The following is a 9,714-nucleotide window of genomic DNA, read 5'->3' as shown; positions in this document are numbered from 1 at the left end:
CTTTGTGACTCCTCAGTCACCCTTCACATATTTCACAGATGATCCCTGGGTACATATGGCTGGGCTCTGTTGGACATGACCTCACGCATTGGGTTCAATTTCTATGTGCATCTGTAGGCGGTTGACATGCTCCTCTTCTGCCTCAGTCTTTTCACATCAGAGTTTCAGCTTTTTCAATCATCCTCCTGTCCCTTGAATCACTGTCCTGCTCTTTCTCTGTACCTTTTCCAGCTATATCTTATTTTTCCAGATGTGAAAGGACCTCAAATAACATTCCAGTATCACAGATGTGGATTCTGTGTGGTTCCACATACAACCCTTCCTCCACCAAATAAAGGGCTGCTCCTTTCTCACCAAAACCCACCTCCTTGCTGAGATCTGATTAGACCTCTGGATACATAAGCTTTCCCCCTATTGTATTTAATATACATATATGTAGCTATGTATGTATGTTTGTATGTACACATGCACATATGTATGATAACTGGTTCCAGATTAAAACTAAGTATGTGCTATACTCAAAATGCAAAGTAGAACTCTTTTAGATTAAAGAGGCTTATTTTGAACCAAGTAGAAGGATGTCCTGTCTTCAAGACACGAGAGGCCTCCTTTGATTTTATATTCCTTGGTCCCCATCTATCTGAACGCTGCTCAGCAAACGAACTTCTGCAGAAGAGAACAAGCTGGGACGGCATCACTGACATCCTCAAAGAACAGAGGAACATTTTTAGCACAAGTACCATCATATGCATTTTCCACAGCTTCGATAAAATGACATGCACTGTATGAAAATGACACCTGCCATCTATTCTTAAGTACATCACAAAATAAGTGATTTTATACATAAATCTTTAACAGAGGAGGAACAATGAGACAGAGCTCAGAGTTCCTTTGTTTCCAGTGAGCCGTGGGTGTGGCGGCCACAGGCACAAGGTCCGGAACACGCCTGTCCCTGCAGCCTTACTGCAAAGGAGACAAGGAGCCACAAAACCTTCCCACACCAACCCAAGCCCACTGCTTTTAAAGTGTGATTTTTTTTCCCCCTCATTTCAAAATTATCCTAAGACCAATTGGTTCCAGGCAGCTCTTTCTGTATATTAATTTTTAATTGGAGAAATAGCAATTAGATGGCTGCATTGATTGCTAGTTCCCGTAATCTTTTTTAATTTGAGATAACAATCTATTCAAAAAATGAGTTTGTCCCTAAAATATCTTTCCTTAATGGCAATAATAACTGAGGTTATATACAAAACCAGCAGAGCAGCCCACAGGGAAGGGGTCTAAATTATACATGGAATATTCTGCACCTGGTTTGTCAGTTACAACAAAAACCTTACCACGGGTGCCCTATGAAAACGGTCAATTTCAGATGTTGTCTTTATTAATATCATTTTTGAAACAATCAGATCTCTGAAGAACAGATTTTCATGAAATGAGGCCTGTTTTTCTATACACAAGAAACTTAAGACATGTAGATAATAAAATTCTTACTTAGCTCCTTGCTGCAGACCCTGGCAAGAGGAAGATTATGAGAGAGAAAGAGGAATTAGAAATAGACTTCCCGCTTAGGAGAAACTCCCAGGATAGAGCTGAGCCAAGTAAAAGCAAGTTCAATACACATACCTGCAAGTCCCCAGCAACCCCCAAATCTGTTAGCCATCAGGAATGTTGAAGGCTCCAAGGAAGTTTACGATAAAAAGGCCTCCTTTTCCAACCAGGCTCTGAACAGTTTGAGAAACACAAGACTGGTCAAGAGAGAGGCCAAATATCACTTTTATTACTCACAGAAGCTAAGCAAGAGAATACAGCTTAGGTGAGAGTCCAGGGGACCAGCTAACTGCATCCCGGAGCTAGGAAGTCTTCTCATCAACCTGGTCCTAACAAGACAACCTGCCCAGGAAAAAAAATGTGGATGGAAAAGATAGGACCTCAACTGTTCTCTAAAAAGGTAGGGAGAATTTCCAAGACCAAGAACATAGGTGTTGCTTAACTGAGCAAACTTACTCTTTCCACATTTACTAACCAGACAGGTCCACTGTACACACCCCAGGGGTATGAGAAAACAGAGAAGAGAGGCTGGGAAGCATGTATAGGGCAAATTATTCCTCAAGAAAACCAAGATTGAGAAAATGGATTTTCCTGTAAAAAGTTGATGGAATTGGAGTCCAGAAAAGGTAACTGAACGTGATTTGCTTCCACTCAGTAAGGTTTCCTTTTTTGGCTCTCTCATTATTTTGTCTTAAAATTTCATAGGATTTTGTATTCTGTTCCACAAGTAAAGGTTTTGGCCAGATCATCTGAGAAGTTTTATGTTGGAGAGGTCATGTAAAGAAGTCTCTGAGATTGAACAGATCTAGGGTGGAATTCTGCCCTTCCAGGTGGAATAAGTTGTCTGTGTCTCAATGTCCTCATCTGACAAATGTCAGACATTTTCTCATGTCCTTTCTTAGTGGGACGTTAAAAATGATTAGAAATGAGAGATCCGAGAAAAGGCTCCTGCGTGTGGCAAGCACATGGAATAAGCATAAATGTTATATGAATTGGTGTCAGTGATCATATTCTGGAATGATTTTGTGTTTATGCTATGCTCTCACGCCTCCTGGTCCCTCACTGAGAACCCATGGTTCATGTTCTCTAACAAGAGAGGCTTTGTTTTTGCCCATTAGCTGAACATTCATTCTCTGCCTCCTGAGCCGCTCATCCTATGCCTTCAACCACACCTGGGTTCCCATCTACTGATGGTCTGTGAAGTAAAAGGCTGGGAATGGAGACGGAGAGAAGGAAAGAGATGCAAAGATGACCCCTCAAGAATTTTTGTTCTGGCAAGTGAAAAAGCCCATTGTTCACAAGTACAGTAGGATGGAAACAGTACAGATGGAAATGTATTATAACCTGGAGAGGGGATGGGGTCGAAAACCCTCCCTCCCAGCTTGCTGTGTTCCCTCAGGAGTTTGTTTCAATGTGCTCACTGGAGACATTTAAAAAAGATGATTATCACCTATGATCAAAACTTACACAATTAGGAGAATACCATTATGAGCAGATAGGTTCACCAGAACCCATATGCAAATCAATTAGCCTCCGTGAACCTTGAAAGGTAGAATAGTGGGGAAAAAGGATATACAATTTATTCCTAGGGATACCTGCTTCAGAAACACGTTACCCACTTGGACTGATGAAGTCTAAGATATAGATAATTTAAATAATGTGATGGATAAATTCACAACTAAGACTCATAGCTACTGTTTATTGTACAGTTGCTACAATACTAAGGATTTGACTTGCATTATCTCATTTAAAAAATGACAGATTCCCATAAAGCTTGGCACAGAAGGAGTATGTCTCAGCTTGAGCTCTCTAGGAAAGAAACTTTAAGGCAGGGATTTGTAGGCAGGAATTTTATTGTGGAAAGCTGGCAGTAACACTGGCGAGGAGTGAGGGATGCAGGTTGGGCAAGAGGGAAATGGAAACAGTGCAGTCTCAAAAGTCTCAGGCAAGCCCATGATCCCACAAGGAGTTATGAACCTGAGATAGCCCTTCAGGGATATCTCCACCCCAAGCAAGGGGGCCAGAACTTGCATCCCTGCAATGAGCAGTCACTGGGTATGGGCTGCTCCTGAAGACAGGACATAACTTGAATGAGGCAGCACCCTTCAGGGGAGGGCAATCGCTAGGAAGAGATTCCGCTGTGAGCCTGCAATGGCCAGTGTTCCCGGTGATTAGAAGATTGAGTGTTTCAGTCTTCAAGTGGGGATCTAGCGGCACACCACACTCTCCATTCCAGGGAGACAGGAATGAAAGGAGCCTAAATTTACTGAGCCCCTTCTATACCCCAGCCACTGTGTAAGGTACTTCCCTTATTGTCTTTAATCCTGCTCTACGGTATCAGTGACTCATTCCAACCTCCAGAGAGATTTCAAGATGCCCTGCTTCCTCTAACCAAGTGGGGTTCTCAACTGGAGATAATTTTGATCCCAGGGGACATTGCCAGGGCCACCTACAGGCATTTTCCTTGTCATAATTGGGAGTGGGGGTGCTACTGACATAGGTACAGACTACGGATGCTGCAAAACATCCCGCAATGCATTGAACTGCCATTGACAATAAAGAATCCTCCAACTCCATGTGTCCACGGTGCTGAGGTTGAAAAAGTCTGCTGTAACCCATGGGAAGGAGAACCATACTATGGAATTGGGCCCTAGCAGCTAGGCAAAGAGTTCTCAATCACTTGTCTTGTTCTCTTGGCTTTTTCCTCTCCTGGTTCTCTCACCATCTCTGAGACTCTGGAATTTTCTGAGTGGAAGGCCTCAATCCATACAACTGGTATTACACGATGGGCCTGAGGCTGCTTTCCCTCTGGCACTCCTCCAGCTTGGTAGACCCGGTGGATTTCAGCACAGGGATCTAGGGTTCAGGAGACAGATTAGGCTGGTGTTACTCTAGCTTAGGGTGAGGGGGATGCTTCACACTTTGCTTTATGTTTGTACCTCTTCTTGCCATCAGAGAGGTAAGACTCTGAAGGCCCAGGTAAGGTAAGGGTTAAGGAGCTCAGGAGGCTACCTTTTTTCTGGGTCTTTGGCCAATGGAGCAACGGCTAACACCACAGTCATAACCAATGTGCATTTTCCTGGAATGACCCCTCGGCAGTTCTTCAACAAACACTTCCAGCTGATGAGGAATTCAGGATGCCAACTACCTCTACCTTTCCTATCAGAAGAGTAACTAAAAAGAGTCGTTACTGTCACCATGTTACAGATGGGGAAAAAAAAGGCTCATACGAAGGTTATACAACCTGTCTATGGTCACACAGTTAGTCAACAGCAAGGTTGAGATTTATAAACCAGGTCTGTATGGTTACAAAACCCATGATCATTTGTTTAAGAGACACACATACTCTTTGAAAACAATCAGAGGGGACATGCATGTCTTCCTATATGTCCCTTGGTACCCTCAGATACAGCCTGGGTGGAAGCGTAGTCTCCTAAGCTTTCTGTTCTTTTCCTATTTGAAGTGTAAAAACTCTGAGCTTTCCCATTTCTAAGGGAAGGCAAGAAATGAAAGACAGGCTGGGTGATTTATATAAAGTGATAATGTGAGCCCATCTCCTTGCAGCCATCATTTTAGTCTGCAATAAAAATGACTGGTCTGACACCCTCCACTTCCTGAATATCCAGAAGGCCTAACTGCTTGGACTCTCAGACATAAAGCTCTCTGTTAATGGACCTGTCAATTTCTTAAAGTGAGCAGTTTTTCATAACACTCCATAAAACAGGGAAAAAAATAAAATTAAAAAAGAACATAGCATTTAACATGAAAATAGGGGTATCATTTCTTGAGCATGAACTAAAAGCAGCAGAAAAAGAAACTAATAGAGGAACGGTGGCTGGTGATGGAAAACAGAGAATTACCTTGGAGAGGGCTCTTTACCTACTTAACAGGGCTCCTATTTTTAGCAACAACAATAAACAGACATTAAGTATTAAACTTTAAAGTAAAAGGCTCTATATTCTTCTAATAACAATCTACTGTCCTTATTATGATAGATTTACTAACCTCAATTTAGACTCTGAGAGATCAGATTCATATCCCATAAAACATATAGGGAATATAATACTGAGCAAATATATAGTAATAGATTATATAAATATCTATGCCCTATTAAATTTTCAGTTATAAACTATGTTCTTTTCTTGAGCCATTTTAATTCATGAAATTATTTACAAGTTTACAGACACCAAGGAGCTGAATATATGGTGTTAGGGAAATGTATTTTTCCAAATATGGAAGTCATAAGAATAGAATACATTTAGTGATCAACATAAAATTATAAAGAATATTTCAAGGTTTCATTAATGGCAGCTGTTCACATGATACTTGGAAGTTTTTAATGATATTTATTAATGCTCTATACATATAGCTGATTTATAAATATAGCCATTTATTCATCCTCCTCTACATCAGCCTATTATCATTTGCCCCAACTTTTAACTCTGTTCAAATATAATTTAGAGGTTATGCTCCTACACAAAGTAAAATCTGAGAATGCAGAGGCTAACCTCAAAATGATGTGTTTATAATCTTTCTTTAGAGAGTGTAACACAATAAACAATCACTAGAGTTTGAGTCGGTAGAGATGAGTTAGGATTTCATTCTATTGCAACCAAGCCGCATGACCTTGGGGAAGTCACTGAACCTCACTGTAGCTGTTTTTTATATGGAAGTGGATGTACTAAGCTCTGCCCCATCAACCCCTTAGTGTTGTTATGAGGACATGTGAGATGGTTATGTGAAAATACTTTGTCCACTGAATGAAATTAAATAGGATATCATCAGGAGAAAAAGAATTATGTTTTGGAGAACATTCTGTTGGCAAAGAAGCCATGATCAAGTGCAAACATATTCTCCAGTGAAAAGATATATGGCTTCACCATGTCTAGGGCTACCATATGGTTAATGAAAACATACTGAATGCTGTAAAGCACTACTGAAATTGTATTTAATTATAACAATAGCAAGAACAATATAGAAAGGAATCATTACTGAATCATGTAAGTAGAAAAAATATACAGGGCATCCAGCTAAAGTTGAATGTCAAGTAATTTTTTTTTCAACGATAAGTATACTTCAAATACTGCATGGGACATACTTACACTAAAAATTATTCACTGTTTACCTCATATCAAATTTAACTGGGCATGCTGGGTTTGGTTTGGTTTGATTTAGGGTGGGGAATGGGACTAAATCTGGCAATCCTAAGGTAGAAGGGCTTTGAGAATTCTTTACCCACTTCCCCAAGCAAGACAAACCACCTTATCACTGAGACTATTTGCTTCTTGCTTCATCTCTCATTTTGTTTATCTCAACAGTTAAGGACTTCCAAGATGCCTCCTCTTATGGCCACTCCTTATGTGTCTCTAGGCTAGAACATTATTATTCTCCAGTATATTCAATAGTTAATTTTTCCATCCAACTAAACAGTGAATTTACTGAGTGAAGAGACTTGCTCATTTTGATCACCCACAGCCTGGTTCAACACCTGGCACATAGTAGGTAACCAGAAATGCCTTATGAATTGAAAATCACAACTTTCTTCCTCCTCTGTGCTCTCATTAAGGGGAACCTTGCTCATGTCTGCTACATAAATGATCAAGAACCAATGGACAAGTCCATAATCCATGTCTCTAATCCGGCTTTCTCTCTTCACTGACCTCTGGATTACAACAACTACCTCTTACAACAACTACTCGATGTCTCCATCTAGATTTCCATGAGCACCTCAAACCCAACATCTGCAAGACTGAATGCATCTCCTTCCCCTTAAAGCTACTTCTCTCTTGACATCTTATCGTATAACTCAGGTCAGAAAACCAGAGTCCTTCTAGATTACTTCCTGTCCCTTAATTCTCTCATCACTAAGTCCTTTCTGTCAAAAAATTTTAAGGAGCTTTTAAAAGGAAAGCTCTGACTCAGGTGGTTTGGCCTGTGGCCAGAGTATGGGTGTTTTTTTAAAAGCACTCCACTCGATTCAGGGGTTTAAGGAAACTGTGTCCTATAGAACATAGCAGAAGACTTAGAAACAGCATCTCTGTATAGGCTTACTTATCCCTTCTGAAATATGAAAATACTCCCAATTATTTTGTATTCATAATTTTGAGAACCTAATAGCTGCTGACTGTAAATATTATTTTCATTTGTGTATGGGATTTTTATTGTTTTTTTGCATTGTTAGGTGAAATTTGGGACAGCTTCCCCACATGCGCACATACATACTTTAAGAATATATTTTTCATTTTATAAGGAAAATCATAAGAACTTTAACCTAAAAATTCATGTTATAAGTAGCATTTGTTTGTTAAAGTATTCATTTTATTCCATGTCTTCTCACCTGAACTCTAAAAGCACCATTAATTAGTAGTAAAAGAAATAGGGAAAATAAAGGTTTTGGATTATTGGCATTATTAGTGTATATACACACATGTGCACACACACACACAGTACGTATATACCTACACACCCACACATATATACATGCACACACAAAACAATTAGGATGGTTTGCCAGCTAGGGATTTTACAGATGTCCTGACTTATCTACCATCTTTCTTGTAATATGCTTCAAACCCAGAATGGTGATTAATTGTAAATACTCAAAAACACACCCAATTTGCTATACCTCTAGATAGCTAGCCATTTACCTCCCATACTGCATCCTCTCGCACAGAAATGGTAACTCTGAAAGATCTTACAATCAACGAAAAAAATGTTTTTTTCTCAACTTTTAAAATAAATTCTTTTCCCAAGGGTAAGACCTTTTATACCATCTTAGGTAAGAGCAAATTTCCCTAGACAAATTGGCTGGCTGCTTCTTGAATTCTCAGCTGAAATTGAGGCACTCCTATTATTGATATTATCTGGCCGTGCTTTTTTTTTTTTAATCCACATATTTTGTTTCACTGGAAGAAAATTAGATTATATTAGGTTGTGTACAACACAGAACTTCAAAACACTCACCCTGTCAAAATAATTTCTTAATTAGTTGTACAACATACTTTCTTGAGATAGAACTTGTCAGAAAAACATCCTGCAGTGGAGAGCTTAAGCGAATTCATTCTCAGGATTTTAATAAGACTACATTTTGCCTCCTCTATGGAGGGGGAAGAAAGTAATTGTCTGGCAATTCTTTGCTTCCTTGGAGACCCACTTCAGGAAAAAAAAGTTTCAGTTACTTTTTATAAAGAAATTCCTTAAATTTTTGTTAAGAAAATTAAAAATGCATTAAATTATTATATGTGGGGTTGGTGACAAAAGTTATAGAATAAGGCGTTGAAAGAAAAAAACAAACCTCCTGCCTTAAAAATAATATCCACTTCTGAGTTTCCATAAAATGAATGATTAAATACAGGGATCCAATTAAAGAACACACCATGCTGTACCCGCAACTGATGTAAAAATATTTTCCACTCAGTCTGTAAGTCCTTTAAAGGCATTGCTTTATTTATATTGAGCATCATCTATCATAGAGTTTCAGGTTTAGAAAACAGAAGATTTGGATTTTCAACCCTCAGTCAAGACATTTCTGAGTAATATTAAGAAAACCAGTTAACTTTTCCAGACCTCCTTTTATTCATCTATAAAAGAGCAATAGTAAATGCACCCTACTTGATTTACAGGGTTATTATGAAAAGTAAATGTCATGACTGTGGCCACACTTTGGAAACTCAAAAGCAGCACATATCAGATGCCACTTACTTATTAGGTGTCTACCCTAAGCAGGCACAATTTTAGATGCTTTATACTTTATCCTCAGAAATGAAATATGGACAAGGAATCTTCAGCACTTAAAAGCTGAGGGTAAGTTGAGATTCAGAGAGGTGAAACAACTTTCTCTGAATCAAACATCAAGGAAACAGTAGAACCGAGATTTGAACCTGTGTCCAGAGGACCCATGCCTGTCACCACTCTTTTCTACCCTTCCTTAGTTCCTTCTCCACTTTTACCTCTCAAATTCCCCTACTGGGCTTTGGTAGAGGGCAGAGAGAAGAGCCTAGGACTAACTCTTGACACAAGATGATCAAGATATGTTGTTCCTAGAAAATTAGTACCTTGGAGTGTTGTCAATCACCACCATGTAGATCAGCCTGAAGTGGGATTTGGGCTTGGCTACTCAATCCTAATTCAAAGGAAAGTGTTAAATGGGACCTTTGGGATTCAGAT

The sequence above is a fragment of the Acinonyx jubatus genome, chromosome B3 (genome assembly GCF_027475565.1).
Source record: "Acinonyx jubatus isolate Ajub_Pintada_27869175 chromosome B3, VMU_Ajub_asm_v1.0, whole genome shotgun sequence".
In the NCBI taxonomy this organism is placed as follows: Eukaryota; Metazoa; Chordata; class Mammalia; order Carnivora; family Felidae; genus Acinonyx; species Acinonyx jubatus.
Note: the sequence above shows the minus strand (reverse complement) of the source record.